General features: G+C 42.3%; 1 protein-coding gene and 1 pseudogene across 3 annotated transcripts in view; both read right to left on the bottom strand.

The window, feature by feature from the left end:
• Window positions 1–20,295, bottom strand: part of FRMD4A (FERM domain containing 4A) — a 682,989-nt gene that overhangs the window by 459,908 nt on the left and 202,786 nt on the right. The window lies entirely within an intron of this gene.
• Window positions 1–20,295, bottom strand: part of LOC141585453 (ferritin heavy chain pseudogene) — a 67,619-nt pseudogene that overhangs the window by 12,678 nt on the left and 34,646 nt on the right.

Below are 20,295 nucleotides of genomic sequence, written 5' to 3'. Positions count from 1 at the left end.
TCTCCCTTTTTCCTACTGCAGCCTGGAATAGACGTGATGCCTGGATCTCAAGTAGCCATTTGGGGCCATGAGGTAATCCACTGAGGATGGTGGAGGAGAAGAATACCAGAGGCCTAGGTCTCTGCTGACTACACAACTTCCAGAGCAGCCCTGTATTAACTACCTACAGACTGTTTTTTTTTTTTCCACAAAAGAAAAATAAAGATCTATCTTGTTTAAGCCACTATTAGTACATCTAGTAAGCATTAGTTTTTCTATGATATAAAGCTGAATGTAAAATGAAGTGATATCATTAGTGTATTTATTTCAAGTATCAGGTTCTCATTAGTACATAATTGCTAAGAGAAGGCAGCACACTCTAAGGGCACCTTACTTCGCCTGCCCACCCTATGGCCAGAGTTGCTATTGGAATAATTAGTTGGAAGGTCACTGAGATGTTTTTCTTCTCTCCCTTCCCATTATCTATCTTTTTTCTATGATAATGCCTAGAATTTTTTGCAAGTCTAAATTTCATAAAGATCACAATGAAATGATGAATTTAAAATGACTGAACCCATCTTAAGCTAAAAGAATTACGTATAGTCAATGATTCCTACTAAGCTTATGTCAACCAACTACAGATAAGGTATGGTAGGGTGCCGTTCCTCCTTGCCGTGAATTGGAGCAAATGCTGGCTTAGAGAATGGACTTTTCTCATTTTTTCCCATGCTTTATGTGCTTTCCATGGTCCTCCTGCTATCGAGGTCTACACTGTCATCGAGGGTACACTGCCATCAAGGTCACACTGCTGTCAATGTCTACACTGCCGTCAAGGTCTACACTGTGATGCTCACTTCCCTGCTCTAGATCTCTTACTTTGACTTAAACCAGACCTCAGTCTCTGCCCATATAATTGCTCAAGTCTAGAACCCCAGTCTACTTCTCTAAGCGAATTTCCTTTCTTCCCAGATACTCTATTTCCCGGAAAGGTAAGGTGAGGCCACACAGAGCAGATCCCATCTACCCCTTCTCATCCCCAAGGCTCTACAGTGGCCCTGCTCAGTGTCCCTGGCCCATCTGTGCTATAACCCCAGCCTGGCCTAAGTAGAAAGGCCAGTGAGACACAAAGCTAAGAGACTTTCCCCGACCAGTCCTGGCACTCAGAATGCTGAGGTTAGATAGAGCATGAGAAATTGCCAACCTTTGGCCACTGTGGGCGCATGAGGCTGGCAATTTCATGTGGTTCAACTCAGTCCAAGAGCTCTTACCGTGTGTACCTCTCCCATCTGGGAAAACCAAACCATCTCAGGCAAGCCTAATAGAGCAGCTGCCTTTAAAAAATTCTGAGTTGAGTACACGATGGGGGCAGGCCTGAGAAGTGTGCCCTTAGATGTCTTCAAGAGCTCTGGGCAGTGTTTAGGAATCCAAATACTCAATTACACCAAGCTCTTCCCAACGGTGGCAGGACTTTTGTTCATGGGGTCCCCTCCCTGCAGTGCCCTTTCCATCGTCCCAGATCCTCATGCAGTGGGGATCCTCACAATTTTTCATCCTCACAACCTCAGCTCACACGTTCCACCTATTCTTCACTGCATCTCTAGCACTGAGCCTGGCCCATAAGAGATGGATCATTTTAAGAGCTACATATCATAGTTCTTTTCAGGGTCACTGTTTTCTTCAGTCCTCCTAACACCCAAGAAATTTCTTGTAATTTATAAGCTTGAAAACAATAAGTTTAAGCAATAAAATAAAGTTTGTTAGATGGCTGGTCATAGTGGATCATGCCTGTAATCTCAGCACTTTGGGTGGCCGAGAGGGGAAGATCACTTGAGCCCAGGAGTTTGAGACCAGCCTGGGCAACACAGCAAGACCCCATCTCCACAAAAATAAAAAATAATAAAAATAAAGTTTGTTACATATACATTTCTAGAACTTTTCTCGATGCAATTATTATAATAGAGTTACTATAAATAATTTTAATGGACTTTAATATAAATTAATATATTGTCACTTATAACATTATAGTTTATATCTCTAGAAGATAGAGATTTAAAGAAAACAACCATAATGCCATTCTTATACTTATTAATTTCTTAATATTCTCAAATGATGCTTAGATTTCCTCAATTGTGTGTGTATTTTTTTGAAAAAGTTTGTTTGTTTGAAGAAGGATCCAAGGAAGGTCCATAAATAGCAATTGACTGGTATGTCTCATTTCTCTTTTTATTTATAGATTTCCCTAATTTCTTTCTTTTTTTTTTCTTGCAAATCTTCTTGAACACACTGGATCATTTGCTTTTACAGTTTCCTGTAATCTGGATTTTACTAATTGAATCTCTGGGGTGTTGTTTATCATGTTCCTCTGTTTCCTGTATTTCTTGTAAGTTCGGCGAGACTATATTATCAGTGGTGGTGTTGCCTTCCACTCATGGTTACATATGTCTGGTTTTCTCTCTTTTTGTGATATCATCATTTGTTGATCTTTGCCTAACTCCATTAATTCTTTAGGGATTGCAAATATTGTCATTCAATGATAGAATGACATCATTCTACATCATTTATTAGTTAGAATATATCCACAACAGAAAACTCCCTTTATTCACCAATTTTCAAAATTCGCCAATTTTCACCATGCCTAAGCGTCATTCAAATGTGATTGATGAATTTATTTAAAGCATCAATATTCATTTATGGAGTCAAGTAAATTTGATATGTTTCAATTTTTATCTTAATTTGGGATCAAACTGTCACCCCAGGAATAAGAACTATTCAGTTGCTCCTGAACATGTTTGAAACACTCTTAGTAGTTATTTAATTTCTTTGCTTTTTGGTGTGACCATTTATTTAAGGGGGGTGGTTCTTTTTAGTGGGAAATAGTATCTAGATCCACCACTGGGGAGTGAGGAATACTACTTACTACTGGATTGGTTGTTCCTAGGACTTTGCAGGGTGCAACATTGGGACATTTTAAGTATTTTTTAAAATGTAAGTTAGGTCAGACATCTATTCTGGTATTTCCAATTCAAAATTGGAACTAGAGTTTTACACAATCTCATCAATTTCCTTTTTCTAGCATGACAAAAATCTGGATCTCAATGACATCAACACCATTTCTCACTTGCTTTATCCACACTACTCAGAAGACAGCCTCAGAAAAACAAAATCACCACTACCAATACCAAACTGGTAATAATTTAAGATTTTTTAAAGTTCATTTTGTCCTTTGGGATGTATAACGAAATTGCTGTGCCATAAAAGTTGCTTTGCAGTTTGGAGATTTCTGAAGGAACTTGAAACCAAGATGCCATTTCTCCTAGCAATCCCATTAGTGGGCATGTACCCAAAATAAAAGAAATCATTCTAGCCAAAAGACACCCACACTCATATATTATCACAGCACTACTTACAACAGCAAAGACACGGACTCAAGCTAAGTGCCCAGCAACAGGAGGCTGGATAAATAAAATGTGGTACACATATACCATGGAATACTATGCGGTCTTGAAAAAGATTGAAATCATGTTCTTTGCAGCAACATGGATACAGCTGGAGGCCATTATCCTGAGCAAATTAATGCAGGAACAGAAAACCAAATACTTTATGTTCTCACTTCTAAGTGGGAGTTAAACAATGGGTACTTGTGGATATAAATATGGGAACAAAAGATGCTGGGGACTACGAGGGGGAGAGGGAAGGGACAAGGGCTGCAGAACGACCTAATGGGTACTCTGCTCACTATGGGGCTGACAGGATCATTTGTAACCCAAACGTCAGTGTGACACAATATACCTGAGTAACAAACCTGCATGTGAACCCCCCCAAGTATAAAATAAAAGTTAAAATTGTAATACAGTAAACTAAAGTTTGCTTTAAATAGTTCCTCTCTGTGTGTTTATGCCAACAGCCAGATGTACACTTACGTTTACCTTTTTGTAACATTTAGGTGTGGTTTAAAGTTAGCTTTTTAATATTGATGCAACAGGTTTACATCATTCTAAATCTGTAAAAAAAAAAAAAAAAAAAAAAAAGATATAGCCAAAGCTCGTAGCTTCTATCATTATCTCATTCATGTTGTTCTATCATTTTTCCTTTAGGTAACCAGGTAACCCCTCTGTGTATGTGATTGGTGATACCTTTGCTCTATTTAACAGATATAAACAAATGTGTGTATATATTCATTTCTTCCCCTTTCTAGAAAACAGCATATACTTTCTCACCTAACTTTTGCATATAATAATATATCTGGCAAAGCACTCTGTAGTTGTATATAGAAGAGTTACTAGCTTCTTTTTAGAGCTATGAGATATTCTTTCATATAGTTGGACCACAGTTTATTTACCCAGACATCAACGGATGGACATTTGGGTTATTTTAGGTTATCTTTCTTCTGCTATGATAAATAATGCTGCAATGAGTAGCCTTAGGAATAAGCGTTTTTGTATTCTGTCTTAGTGGTAGACATCCAGAAGTGAACCAAAGAGTAAATGCGTGTGTGATTTTGCTATACATGTGATCAAATTCCCTTTCATAGGCGCTCTGCTGTCTTGCATCCCCACAAGCAATCTCTGCACGTGTCTAATTCTTTACAGTCTCTCCAATAGAATTCATTGCCAAACTGTGGGCTTTTCGTCCCTCTGTAGTGAGAAACTCCATTTTCATGTCGCTTTAATTGGCATTTCTCTTACTGTTAGCAAGAACAGCATCTTTCTTAGGTTTCAGCTCTATTTTCAGATAAATGCACTTTAAAACATCTCACAAGCTAGGCATTATAATTTAGCTTTAATGTATGAGTTACATTTTGGGATACTGATTAAGTGCATTTGAGCTGGCTATTCAGCAGATCTTTATGACCACTGATCACCAAATCTGTCTGAAGTTTCTAGAAATCTCTTCTACTTTAGGACAGCACACTTGAGAAGTAGTATTATGGGGCCTGAGGTTTAAACTCTTTGGCATATCTGGAGTGTGTGATCGGAAATGTGTCTGAATTGGAATGTTGCCTTAATGAACATGTGTATAGAGCTTCACTATTAATTCTAATGAGAATTCTGAACCAAAAGAAACCAGATACCTCTTCATCAAGACCTAAACCCAATTAGAGAGTCCTGTTTAGCAAAAAGAAGGACTGGGGAAATGGCTTGTTTAAAATAACCTTGGAGAAATGACACACTTACAAGCTGGGTCTCCCCATAGGAAAAATAAGATAGAGAGTTGAAGAATCAACAATATGTCCCTCAGAGTTGCTAAAGAAATGAAATCCTGAAGGGCAGGGATAAAATAAGAAAGGACCGATAGAAGAAAATTATTTCACAGAAACAAAAACAAATTCAATGGGGAAAAGTAGAAAGAGACAAGAGCAAAATTCCTATGGACTCCGGCAAACCCAGAGTCTCTGGATGCCATGAGACCTTCCCAGATCTTTGTAGGTCATATAACTTTTCACATTTTTTCTGACTTACTGATAAGGTCAGCCATTTTCCCTTCTTGATTGCATTCCATTTAATCCCTTATTGATCATAACAATCTTTTACTACTCTCTATTTGTTTCACTTACATGAAAGGCTCTACAAGGTTTGAAGAGTCCAAGAGATTCCAAGCTCCTCCTATGGACTTTCCTGACAGAGAAACAAATATGGACTGAAAGATACTGATTGAGTAAAAGCATCTCAGAAAAAAAAAAAAAAAAAAAAAAAGCCTCAGAAGAAGCTCCTCAAAAGAAGCAACGGGTGAGCTATTGCACCTGCAAAGGCTTGGAAGGAATCATTCATTCATTATCTTCCATAGGCAGTTCCTCAGTAGACTATAATCTCCAGTTTGTTTCACTAGTGGATGAAAGTTACAAAGACAGTGAAAGTTCTGTAAGGAAGGAGAAGAGAAGAACAAAATAACACAAAATGAGTGCTGTAAAAAAAAAGTCAACAGATATATACTTGTTTCTTCTAAAGAACACAAAAATAGAGTGTACCAATTACTGTCATCACCTGCACTTAAAATTGAACATATTCTCCTGCTGCAGAACAAAATACATAATCCAGTGTGTTTCTCTTTGTATCTAAGCTGCCAGAAAAATTGGAGCAAAATTCATCAAGAATTTGTGTCAACTTTTCAATGTAAATGCCTAGAAGCTTACATGTTTCCACTTTTTAAAAGTGTTTTGTCTGGGTTTGGTGGCTCATGCCTATAACTTCAGCACTTTGGGAGGCTGAGGTGGGCAGATCATTTAAGGTCAGGAGTTTGAGACCAGCCTGGTCAACAGCCTATAAACCTTGTCTCTACTAAAACTATAAAAATTAGCCTGATATGATAGCGGGTATTCCAGCCACTTGGGAGGTTGAGGCAGGAGAATTGCTTGAACCAGCAGGCAGAGGTTTCAGTGAGCTGAGATCATGACACTGTACTCCAGTCTGGGCGACCCAGCAAGATTCCATCTCAAGAAAAAAAAGAAGGTTTCTACCTGGGAGGCTGAGGTAGAGGATCACTTGAGCTCGGAAGGTCAAGGCTGCAGTGAGCTGAGATTGCACCACTGCACTCCAGGCTGGGCAACAAAGTGAGACACTTTAAAAAAAAAAAAAAAAAAAAAAAAAGCTTTTTTTCTTCCTTTTTAATATTATAGATGTGGTTAAAAACAAAACAAGTATGTGCACACAAACATTGCTTTCCAATATTCCAATATATAAGAAGGATTTTATAAAAAGGTCACCCAAAACTTTATGTCTTGTTTAGAAGATTAAATAAGGAGAAACTGGCTCATGAAAAGAATTCACTCAAAAGGAAAAACACATCCTTTTGCCCATGATCAAACGTGGAAATGGAGTTGCTGACACAGACATCCCTGTTATTGAAAACAACAAACATGAGAGCTCTTATAAACTGTAAATTATCTATAAGGCTATTCTCCTTTTCATTATTCAAGATGAGAATGCAGAAATAAACATTTGGGACAACTGAGGCATTCATCCATTTATTAAGATGGCAAGATTGGAAGATTCCAAGAATGGTTCATCTAGTTACCAGAACTATGTTAAGAGTAGATATTTTGCTTATAAACAAAGACCTGTAAATTCCTTTGTTATCTGAAAACCACTGCAGAGTCTTTTTTTTTTTTTTTTTTTTTTTTTTTTTTGGCCATCACTGAAATGATTTTAACCTGCCAAATATATGTCAGAATTCTTTCACAAGCAGTTAATTTTTTCTTTTTAGTGGTTATTTAAATTTTTTAGTTCTGTGTATTTTATTTCATTATTATTTGTTTTAGAGATAGCGTCTGGTTCTGTCACCCAGGCTGGAATGCAGTGGTGCAATCATAGGTCACTGCAGCCTTGAATTATTGGGCTCAAGCATCCTTCTGCCTCAACCTCCCAAGTAGCCAGGACTACAGGCATGCTAAACATTTTTAAGAACTGTGAGAAAGTACACATATCATAAAATTTACCATGTTTATTTTGAAGTTCAGTAGTGTCAATTACATTTATGTTGTCATGCAAGTAACCTCCTAAACAGAAATGTTGTATCCATTAAACAATTTTATCTAGCAAAATGGAAACTTTATATACATTAAACAATTACTCCCTCTGTACCCTAGCTCAGCCCCTGGTAACTACCATTCTGCTTTCTATCTCGATGAATATGACTATTCTAGGAATTCATATAAGTGGAATTGTATATTATTTCTTTCTATGACTGGCTTATTTCACTTAGCTTAATGTCCTCCAGGTGCATAGGCAATATTTTACCCTCAATTTATTTACTCTTCCTTTTAAAATCATGAGCCTCTCTAAGCTATGGGTTTTCCTGAGGCATGGATCCACTGAGAATGATGAAATAACATCCCAAGCTGTGATTTGGCTCAAGGTTTTGTTGTTGCCATTGGACAGTTATAAAACGCCCAGATGTCTAGCTCAGGAACTACTTCACCTTACACTGTCCTCTACCATGCAGGGATATCTAAGCTTGCAGCATTATGGTTAGGGAAAGATAAAAGTGTAGAAGTCATTAGATGAAATTTTAATAGAATTAATCCATCAATTCATTGCAGATTAATTAATTCATCCACATTAAATTCATACATATAACAAACATCTATGAAACATACCTGCTACAGGCAATGCATTATGTCATGTACCAAAAAGAGTAAGCCATGATCCTGGCACGGAGAAATCTTGTTGAGAGATAAGGTAAATATATTTTTGAGTAGCATAAGAGTGGTTGCAGGATTTTATGACTAATTGACAAACTAATGCCAAATATTAAGTGGTATGCGCTCTGGAGGAGGAAGACATCCTGCAGGGCTGGTGGAGGAGGAGGTAGGAATCACCCACAGCTCCTAATCTGTTGTAGATAGTCCGTGATAAAGGAAGGAAAGAAGGGAGGGAGGGAGGAAAGGAGGAGGGAAAGGAGAGTAGGAAAAAGGGAGGGAGGAAGGGAGGGAAGAAAAAGACAAACAGAATGAGGAAAGAGCTTTATGGCCTAGGGAATAGTGTGAGCAAATGCTTGGTGTTGAGAAAATGCACAATTAATCTGAGAAATGGTGAGCTGACTCATTTGTCAGAAGGAAGGGTAAAAACACAGAAGGATGTAGGTAAGGGGGCCAGCCATGGAATATGCCCAACTGGGGAGGGCCTGGAGCAGTCAAGTTCACGTTTGAATTTAATTCTCTAAGTAATTAGGAGCGATGAAGATCAGTGAGCAGCAATAACATGATTAATGTGACGTTTTAGGAGGATCAATCTGGCAGGTGTGTGTGATGGAGGAGCACAGAGAAGAGGGTAGAAGACGACAGAGCCGTTTGCAGGGGTCTCAATGTGGCTGTGTTTTCTTGCAATTGGTTTCAAAAGAATAAAATAGTTTTTAAGAGATAACAGCAGCTCCACCAGGACCTCACCCGTCTTCACACTGGGCTCAGCTTATATGAAGGAATGATTCAACTTTCTTTTTTAGAGATGGAGTCTCACTCTGTCACCCAGGCTGGAGTGCAGTGGTGCCATCTCTGCTCACTATAACCTCTGTCTCTGGGGTTCAAGCGATTCTCCTGCCTCAGCCTCCCAGTAGCTAGGATTACAGGCGTCTGCTACCATGCCCAGCTAATTTTTGGGTTTTTAGTAGAGATGGGGTTTCACCATGTTGGCCAGGCTGGTCTTCAACTCCTGACCTCAGGTGATCTGCCCACCTTGGGCTCCCAAAGCTCTGGGATTACTGGCATGAGCCACTGTGCCCAGCCCCCTGATTAAACTGGCTTTCTTTCCAAGCAGGTTTATTATTCTATTATTTATTTTATTAAACTACACTTCCATCTCCCCTGTCCCTCAATGTGTATAATTATTACAGTTATAGAGACAGATAAAGAGGTTATTAAATAGTGGCTGTGTAAGTTTGGGCTAAGAGTGAAACACTCACCAAGAGGGTAGCCCTCTCCAGGATTTGAACTGGAATCCCTTTTAATGGCAGAGTTGTATTCTGCAGACCTTGGAGAAAACCAGCTCAAAGAATCCTGCCTGGTGTGCTGATTTTAATTTCATTTGTCATCGTTATTATTGTGTGTTTAAAAAATAGATACAAATAGATACATCATTTAACAATTCTTGAACAATGTGGTTGAGCTGCCAGGGTCCACTGACAGGTGAATTTTCTTCTGCCTCTGCCACTCCTGAGCCAGCAAAACCAACCCCTCCTCTCATCCTCAGTCCACCCAATATGAAAATGAGAAGGGTAAAGGCCTTCATCATGATCCAGCTCCACTTCCACCTAATGAATAGAAAATACATTTTTCTCTTCCTTGTGATTTTCTTAGCAACATTTTATTTTCTCTAGCTTACTTTATTGTGAGGATACAGTCGAGAATGCATAGAACATACAGAATATGTGTTCAGTGGCTGTTTGTGTTATTGATAAGGTTTCTGGTCAAGATCAACAGTAGACTATTAGTGGTTAAGTTTGGGGGGAGTCAGAAGTTATACCCAGATTTCTGATAGCAAGGACTATCAGTGCCCCTAACCCCTATGTTGTTCAAGGATCAACTGTACATAATAAATTCATTTCTAGAAATTATTTGTTACCTGTTTCTTTGAGTTATCCAAATCAAAGGCTATTTAGTAATTCTTTAATTGGTCAAAAGCCATTGTAAAGCCCTAACTGGAAATGCATACATATGTGTGTGTGTGTGAGAGAGAGAAAGAGTGTGTGTGTCCTGCCATTATTCTCCTCTTCCTTCTCTTTCTCCTCCTCCTCTTCCAGCAGGGTCCTGTTACTGAAAAGCACACCTTTACCTGCTGCCTGAATAACTGGGAGTCACACCTCTGAGCCTCTGCTGCTCTGCAACCCACCTCGCCCCCAGCCCATCCTATCGCCAAGGATGCTGAGAGCTACTGTGAGCTGGCCGGACTCCAGCAGGGCATGGCCTTGGGCTGCAGTCTCAGTGGGGGGTGCTTTCAAAGGCTCAAGCACACATACGTGTGGGTACGGCTGCTTTTGGAAATTTTGTCTTCTCCCTGTGGCTTCTTTCTCTGAAAGGTCAGTCATCGCCCACTGCGTGTTCTAACAAAGATTCTAGGAAGATGGCTGGGGCTCATTTCCTGCAGATTTAGGTGGATTCATTCCCAATTCCTTTGGTTATCTTCCTCAGGCTCTCTTCTCTGTGGGTGAGCTCTGGCCTTTCCCCCAGCCAGGTCCTACTTCCGAGACACAGGTAGGGCTTAAAGAGCCTCATTTGCGTCTGCTGGGGTCCCTGGGCTCACTTCCATTGATTTCAAAACCCCAGAAAGAGCCAGAGGAAAGGGCATATACCTATGGTGCAAAGCATATGCCCATCATTTGGAGGACGGTTCTTCAAGTTTTCCCTTGGAATGGATTTATTTCTATTTTTAGCCATCATTCTAATAAGTCCATTTTTCTGTTTCTTCCATTGTCATTCATTTACAGCTTGTCAAGTAGGAGAGGAAGACCCGAAAAGAGCAGAAGGAACTGACAGCCGCAAAGCTGACAATGAGCGAGTGCTGTGAAGGAAGACTCAATGCAGAGATGGCGGCCACAGAACTGCTCCCTAAAACCCCAGCTATCAGATAAAACGGAGAATGGCCAAAGGCCCCCTTGGGGTCAGCTGACATTTTTTGGAGACATTGGGGAGGTAACAGACAGGGAGGAAATCTGAATGTCTAGTGTTAAGACCCGTTCAGGGAGTTGCAGAATCCTGCAGAGCCGCCAATAGGCATCTCAGCCTGCAAAATCCCATCTAAGCTATCAGAATCAGCACATGCTGACGCGTTCAGCACTGGATCCATGCCGGCCATCTGCCCATTGGATGGCAAAGAGCAAGTTCTCAGTGGATGCGTAAGAAGGTACTGAAGTACCCTAGGAGCAGAAAGGATGGGATAGAAAGAGTGGGTACAAAGTGACATAAGACTGCCTACTGCTGCCCATACAGTCACTCGCCTACCCACCCAGCAAGCATCTTAGACCAACTAGTACCTTCCAGGGACTGGAGAACCTATCTCCTGGAAGCTTACAGTCCAGGGCAGCCCACCTTCAAAATCCAACGTGTATTTTATACTAACAGCACACCTCAATTCAAAGCAGTCACTCTGCAGGTGAAAACAGACACCTGTACTGACGGCTACTCCATCGCACCCACAGGTGTAGGCAAATCTGGCTATTCCTTGATCACTGCTAATGCAAAAGTCTCAGTCCATCCATGGTTGGCCTCTTATAACTTATATTATAGCTCTCACAAAATCACAAATACATAGGAAAAGTAATAATTACTCTTATCTAGTTAGCTATACTGTGACTAGACTTTCAGTCGTCTTCCCAGAGGTAAGGATATTGCTTACATAATTGTTCTCCTCTCTCCCTTACTCATGGACATGGATATAGTTTGGATATTTGTCCCCTTCAAATCTCATATGGAAATGTGACTCCCAGTATTGGAGGTGGGGCCTGGTGGGAGATGCCTGATCTCGGGAAAGGATCCTTCATGAAAGGCTTGGTGCTGTCCTTGTGGTAATGAGTCAGTTCTCACTCATATGCACAAGAACTGATGGTTTTAAAAAAGCCTGGTACATTCCTCCCTGCTTTCTCTTGCCATGTGACATCCCTGCCCTCTTTCCACCTTCTGCTATGATTGGAAGCTTCCTGAGGTCTGTACCAGAAGCAGGTGCCAGTGCCATGGTTCTTGTCTGCGGAACCAGAATAGACCTCCTTTTTTTTTTTTTTTCCACAAATGACCCAGCCACAGGTATCTCTCTCCTCAAAGCGATGCGAATGGACTAAGACAGACTTCATTCTAAAATGCCACTGAGCTCCTTGGAAGCCCACACCCTCAACTCTCAGCCTTGCTGGCCCCACAGCATTCTCCAAAAAAAAAGCACTGCCCATAATAAGCGCTCAATAAATAGCTTTGAATGAATGGTTGAAGAAGTAGTGTGCAAATGTCATTTTCAAGGCACCAGGAAAACAGGACCAACATTCAGAAACACGTCAGCTCATGCGTGCCTTGGCTGTTTTTCTCCTTGGGCTATTGCAGCTTCTGTGCATGCAAATAGAGGGGTTGGTTATGAAAATTGCATGCCCCGCGTCATTACTCTGTCCTATTAGTAACCAGACCCAACAGAAACACAGGGACATGTTTCACTCCAGAAATGTGTGCAGCATCTGTTAGGAAACCCCGAAAACTGCCATGACAGTTTGTTGTTCACCTCGGATTCAAGCAAAGAACACACACTGCTGGGTGGTTTGTGCGCATTCATTCCTCTGCTAAGATCACATTGAGCCCATTGGAATGGGTGGATTGAACAGAAATAATGCAGTGTTTTATCTCTTGTGTTTTCTACCTTGGCTGAAAGCAGATAGGAAGTGTTATCCCCAACCCTTGCTTGTCTTGGCATCCACCAAGTTCTGACACTACAAATAAAATAGGCTTGACATCAGAGATGGCCAGAGGGGTGGGGGAAGGCTTACAGTCACAGGGTCTGGGGGCTACAAGGAGCCTCAGTGAGTTACAAAACTCAGCTTCGTCACTATGGAAAGACCCCATTTATAGCAGCTTTATAAACAAGCAGTAAACAAACACCATGTAATAAAAATTCTTGCCCAGTCCCATGGCCCTCCATAAATAAGACAGCGAACTCAAACCAGCACCCGACATAATTTATCTTCACCTGCCATAATTTCTTTCTTGCTTCCAGAAGAGAGGAAATGTCTATTGGCCTAGCAAACCTACACCATCCAAAGAATAGGTATTTAACTTTCTGTTATGTTACATCTATCTTGGTGCTGAAATTTGCTTGTGCTTTCTTGGTTTATTTTTGGTCAATGGCTCTGTGGCCACCAAGAGAATGTCCCTAGCAGATCTCCTGCAGCAGAGATCATCATTGGTTGAAGACCCAGTGCTATGCATTGAAATGCATCTCTGTGCTCGCACTGAGGCCCTGCCTCCTGTGGGCTGTTCCATGTCAGTGACGGAGTACAGCAAAGATACCTAAGGCAGCTTATTCCTGGAAGACACTGGCATTTCCCCTAAGACACTCCTTTCATAAGAAATTCTGTCTGGTATCTTCTTGGAGGACCTAGACTCACACGGACTCTTCCACTGATCCAGAAGAAGGCAAGAGTCTATCACAAGGCAGAGCCTGAACAGCACCTAGCATGTGACAGGCACTCAAGAAATATTTACTGAATGAATGAATGAGAGAGCCTCCAACAGTGAATGAGGTGGCCCTAGCAAGGAGGATGGATCTTTTTATGAAATTATACAAGCAACAGCCTGCTGGCATCCCATCACTGGGACCAGTGTCCTCTATCTCTGAGCTAGCAGAAGCCCCATTTCCTAGAAGTTGATAGGGGGTTCTCATGCCATGGAGGTGCAGACTCTGGGTCTCTGAGATTCTCCCTTCGCATTTAGCAGCCTGCTTCATTAAGCCCAGGGTTCCCAAAGCATCAGACAATGAGCAGAGAAAGGAGGCTCCATCCAAATGGCAGCGTTGCTAGGTGAAGGCTGAAGTTCGCTAGAAGCAAGACAGGCTGGTCACCTGTGGGAAACAGAAGGCAGAAGGAGAGTGGAAGTAGAGTTTGAAAAGCTGGCTACATTCATTCATTCAGTGAATATTTCTCGAGTGCCTGTCACGTGCTAGCTAGGTGCCTTTCAGGCCCTGCCTTCTGATGGACTTTTGCCTTCTTCTTGGTGAGCAGAAAGGAGTCCTTGTGAGTGTGGGCCCTCCAAGAAGAGGTGAATTGCAGTACAATTTCAACATGGGTAATGTGGGCACCTGTATGTACAGAGAGGTCTTCATCTGTCCCCAGAAATTATCCTTGTGCCTCATGGGGACATATTTAGGGTAATATGAAAGCCCAGGATGGTTGTCTTTTCCCTGCTATGGATTTGTGATCCTGTTTAGAGTATGGGGTGAGGCCTGGATGGCAAAATTACCCAAGCAGTAAGTGTAGACCATGCCAAATGGTGATATTTTAAGAGATTATGAAATTGCCAAAGAATTTAAATGGCAAACCTCCATATCAGTTTGACCAAACACCTACTAAACCCTAATCTCTGGAGCTGAGCCCTAGGAATCTGAATTTTAACAAGTACCTTGGAGATTCTGGCCTCTCAATGTTGCCTCCATAGCTGGAGTTAAAGTGCCACATTTGGCAACCTTAGGCGAAACAGAGCCATTCTTGGTAGCACATTGAAAAGGTGGGAGGTCAGAGCATCTTTGGAGGACCCAGACTCTGTGAATTTCTGCAGAAACTTAATGGAAGGAACTTTAATCACTGGTCAAATAGAATTAGAAACTGCAGGCTCTTCTTCCCCTGAATGCCCAGAGTCTTGATTTACACACTTTTGCTTTCTGGCACAGATATTTAGTTGTGGGACTTTGGGCATAGTTTCTGACTATATTATGCTGTTCTCATGCTGCAAATAAAGATATACCTGAGACTGGGTAATTTATAAGGAAAAGAGGTTTAATGGACTCACAGTTCCACGTGGATGGGGAGGGAGGCCTTGGTGGAAGATGAAGGAAGAGCAAAGTCACGTCTTACATGGCAGCAGGCAAGAGAGCTTGTGCAAGGGGAACTCCCATTTATAATACCATCCGATCTCATAAGACATTCACTACAGTATGAGGGAAACTGCCCCCATGATTCAATTATCTACCCTTGGCTCCCACTCTTGACATGTGGGGATTATTACAATTCAAGGTGAGATTTGGGTAGGGACACAGCCAAACCATGTAACTGACCAATAACCCTGAATCTCCACAACTCTCTGGCTCTCTTGGAAATTTCATGACCTCCTGAGTGACCGACCTTTTAATGAATTTTCTTTCCGCACCGCCAGCCAGATATGTTTCTCCAGTGATGGACTAAGAATGCCAATGGCCTGAGTAACCCTTCATTGGAGGAGGTCTTGGTTTCCAACTGAGCATGTGGATCAGGGAGGTAGCCATGAGTGGTTCCAAGTGGCACAAGAGTCACCTGTAAGCACTCATGGCAGGCCAAGTGAGCCCTCAATGTCAGAGGGTGACAGACACCTCAGAGGGTGACTCATTTCTACCCCTGCTGGCACCTGTGAATGAAGAGGTGCTGGAAAAGCACCTATCAGGAGCCTCCTTAGGACAGAAAGAAGAGGTGCAAAGTGAGGGGTTTATCCTCTCAAATAAGCCTTGAAACTCCACCTGCAGTACAAGAACCTGTGATCCGCAGGAGACAGAACCAGGCTGGGCAGGAGAACAGAGCTCCTGGTTCCTCAGGTGGAGCCAAACCCCAGGACCTGAAGGAGGAGAAGGGACAGAGTGAGATTCCTTAATGTGCAGATATTATGTTCTCCTTCCTAAAATGTTTATCTAGGAATGAAGCCTGGGCTGGTGATGGTGATGTTTGCTGTAACATGTTGGCAGCATTTGGAAGCAGCTCAGGGAGCAGTAGTGAGGTTACTGCAACACCAAGCTTCAAATCCACCTGTCCCTTTTGCATTCAGAATGTCATGACGTGTGATTAATGGGGGCCTATAGCTCAACAAATTGGAGGGGGTGACATTGTGTGGGCTACTACCTGCTCTGATTAAATAATTAATCACTCCCTAATTATGAAGGACAGAACTTTGTATCCTGCCCCACAGACCTTCCAAAGGACATATTTAGGGGGGTGACAATTTGGAGGAGATGAGACTTCCAGCTTCTCCGAAAGCCCATGGCCAAGCAAGGCTGAGGGAATATGTGGAATGCGCATATCCCTCGGTCAGGTAATGAGTCCCCAGGGCAGAGCAGGTGACAGCTGTTCCAGGACTATAAAGTATGGGTTAATCTGAAGCAGCTTGCACCTTGATTCTTGCAGATGTACAAAGTGCACTTTAGTGAGGAAGTTCAATGTCATTTGCTTGCTTTCTTTTCTTTCTTTCTTTCTTTCTTCCTTTCTTCCTTTCTTCCTTTCTTCCTTTCTTTCTGGGCAACAAGGCATGAGGATGGCAGGCAAGTGTGTGGACAGAGCTATATGCATCTTTTCTTGCCAGGATGGGCCAGAAAATGGGTCCACTTTCCCCCATCTCCAGGAGACAGGCAAATCAGCCATTTTTGAACTGTATTCCTTTATACCTCCATCACCCCTTACACCACCATTCAGCCTACCAACATCTCAGTTTCCGAGGCTGAGTTCCTCCAGCCCTTCACACACACTGCTTTTGTTCTGAAGTCTTGAGCCTTCCTATGTCACTCTGCCTACTTTCTTTCTTTCTTAGGTCTAAACTCAGATCAATGTCACCTCCTCCAGGAAGCCTTCCTTAAGTTCCCTGCCTGAAGCCAATACCTTCTCCTGTATTCCCAGAGCACTCGTGCAGATTGCTTCCCTCTAGATGCCAAGCTTTTCGGTATTTCAAGTTCCTCCATACACCAGCTGTTAGTAAATGTTCGCTGAATGAATACATGAATGCATGGATGTGTAAGTGAATCTTATTCACTACTCAGTAGATTATTAATTCATCGAATGAATAAATAAACAATGTGAGCTAAACGTTTCCAGTGAACTATGGTAAAGACAGCTGGCTGTTGCCCACACCTTCCTGAGCGTGCCTTTTCCACCTTCCCTTGCAGTTAGTGGAGTGTGAGGGGGACAAACTGGGCAACACTTCTAGTTTTGTGGGGAGCAGAGCCTTCCCTGCTGCTGTGATATTACATGAGCGAGAAATAAACACTTACGACATGAAGACACTGAGACTTAGGGGTCTGTTACAGCAGCTACTCTTGCCTTACCCAGCACACAACCTGCTAGATGCAAAGTATATCTCCTCGCTGACGTGTCTTCACATGGCACTGAGGTGTGGGCACCTTGGCTGGCTGTCGGAGAGAAGCTTTCCTCTCCTCCCTGGCTGGGAAGCAGCGGGATTTAAGAGCAGTTTCCTGGCACGATCTCACCCTGCTGTAACTGAGATCACTGTGCCTCACCCTGTCATGTACCTTACCCCTGTCATGAACATATGAATTAGCTGGGGACCTTGCTAAAACAGATTCTGGCTGGGTGTGGTGGTTCATGCCTGTAATCCCAGCACTTTGGGAGACTGAGGTAGGTAGATCACCTGAGATGATCAAGACCAGGCTGGCCAACCTAGCAAAACCCCGTCTCTAGTAAACAAACAAAAATTAGCCGGGTGTGGTGGCATGCACCTGTAGCCCCAGCTACTTGGGAGGCTGAGATAGGAGAATGTCCTGCACCTGGGAGGCAGAGGCTGCAGTGAGCCAAGAACATGTCACTGCACTCCAGCCCGGGTGACAGAGTGAGAATCTGTCTCGAAACAGAAAACAAAGACAAAACAAACACAGATTCTGATTCAGTGGGCCTCAAATGGAGCCTGGAAATTTTGCATTCCTAAAAGTCCCCAGGTGATGCTAATGTTGCTTATTCCCATGCCAGGCTTTGAGGAGTTAAGAGTTTAAGAGATGGGCTATCAGTTACAGTCACCTGTTACCTGGAGTAAATGCCACTGAGAGGTGTGAAAGGGCAAAGCAACATCCCTGGAGCAGGTCTCAGAATCACAGAAGAGGGGTCTCAAACAGGTCACTCCCTCCTCCTCCAGAATTTCTGATTTTACTGGTGGAGCCTGAAAATCTGCATTTCTAACAAGCCTACGAGCATGTGGATGCTAGTATTCTAGGGACCGCTTGCTGAAAACCACTGGCTTCAGGGCTAACAGTGTGTACTTGGGAGTCATTCTGGCTTGCTTTGAACCTAGGGTTTCCCACCCACAACTCTGTAAACTAACAAATTTCTTACATTGCTCATGCCTCAGTTTTCTTGCTGGTTAAATGGAGAGGATGCTAGTGACTGTTTTCACCTGAGAAAGTTGCCGTAAGGCTTACGTCGCAGTATGGCGAGCCTGAGTCTAGCACAGAACGGTTTTCTACTACGGTTAGTTAGTACTGTAAACTGTTAGAAAGTGTGCCTGTAGATGTTACAGAGACTTAGGTTCTGACCTTAGCTCATCCCCTACCAAGGCTGTCCCTGAGCAAATCACCTAACCTCTCTAAGCTGCACCGTCTCAATTTGTTAAATGGAAACCAAAGCCCTTGCTTTGTAAAGGATGTTGTGGGGATTAAATGAGAAAATGCATATAAAGCGTCACATGACTAAAAGTAGCCATTGCTAAAATCAATTACAACAAGACTGATTTCTGGCAGATTCACACATGTTTTTACTCTGTCTTAAAAAGCCACCAAACTCATGAGGTTTTATTTTTATACTTAAAAAATGACTTTGATTGATAAATAATTGTACATACTCATGGAGTGTGTATTAGTCTATTCTTGCATCACTATATAGAAATAGCTGAGACTGGGTATTTTATAAAGAAAAGAGGTTTAATTGGTTCCCGGGTCTATAGGCTGTGCCAGAAGCATGGTGCTGGCATCTGCTTGGTTTCTGGGGAGGCCTCAGGAAACTTGCAGTCATGGCAGAATGTGAAGGGGAAGCAGGCATATCACACTGGTAGAGAACGAGCAAATGGCATGGAGGTTGGGAGGGCTGTTACACATCGTTAAATGACCAGGTCTCACAAGACCTCCCTTACTATCATAACCAAGGGGGATGGTGCTAAATCACTGATGAGAAGCCACCCCATGAACCAATCACCTCCCACCAGGACCCACCTCCAACACTGGGGATTACAACTGGACGTGGGATTTGGGTTGGGTCACAGATCCAAACCATTTCAGGGTTTATAGTGATGTTTCAATACATATACGACGGAGTGATCAGATGTGGGTAATTAGCATATTCATCCTCTCAAACATTTATCACTTCTTTGTATTGGGAACATTCACTATCTTCCTTCTAGCCATTTGAAACTAATTAGTACCTTATTGTTACCGACATCACCCTACAGTGATATAGAACACTAGCACTTATTTCATGAATATAGAAGCCGGGGAATGAATATAAGGAACTTCACTATACTATTCTATTTTTTAATATATCTGAAAATTTCAATATTACAAAACCTTTTTAACTATTTGCAAAAAAACCCCCAAACCAAGCCAAACCAAACCAAACCAAAACAAAAAAACCACCAAGGCTGCAAGACCCTTGGAAGTCACTGAGGCAGGCAGGGAGCTGGAGTGAAACTGTTGCAACATTTCCTATATATTGAGAGGCCGTGAGTTTGAGCCAGTCCTGTTCCCAAGGGCCCCCTGCAGGCACAGGCTTGATCATCATTCCAGCTCTGCCCTGGAAGTTTTCCTTTGTACCAGCATCTTTGGGTTTCTGGAAGAAGTTTTCAGCAGCTGCATATAATTCCATTTCTCTTACCATCTGGGAGGGATAGCTTCATGAAAACAAAGCCAGAACACATAGGGCCAGATAACTCCTAGCCTTCTTCTTGCCTAGGAAAACTGGATTTCTCCAGAAGTCGCAAGCTCCTGAGTAAATCTCTAGGGCCACTTAATTGGGCAGTTCCCCATCTTTGTTTCTGGTTGTGAAGGGGCCCAGGTTGGCCTCCTTTCTAGGTCTCTGTACACAAAGCCCTTCTTCAGTGGAAAAGTCTTGACATACACTACAAGTCTCATGCACCTTTCACAGCCTTCAAGAATCCTGATGTGCTTTGACTCCTGTTCCTGGGAGAGGCCATGGAACTGTTCAGGAGCTGAAGTTCAAGTTCAAATATCTGTCACTGTTACCAAGCCTTTACACAGCATGTTTCCAGTAGGCTCAGTGATCACTTAAGTTTGCTCGTAGCTATCTAAATGGAGTGTTTTTCGCCCCCATTTAGGTAACAGCTTGAACCTTTCACACTGAGACTGGCCATTTTATTTGCAACTCACTGTGCAACTTACCAGCTCCTCCAAT

The sequence above is a fragment of the Saimiri boliviensis genome, chromosome 8 (assembly GCF_048565385.1).
Source record: "Saimiri boliviensis isolate mSaiBol1 chromosome 8, mSaiBol1.pri, whole genome shotgun sequence".
In the NCBI taxonomy this organism is placed as follows: Eukaryota; Metazoa; Chordata; class Mammalia; order Primates; family Cebidae; genus Saimiri; species Saimiri boliviensis.
This window is presented reverse-complemented; position numbering and strand designations above follow the sequence as displayed.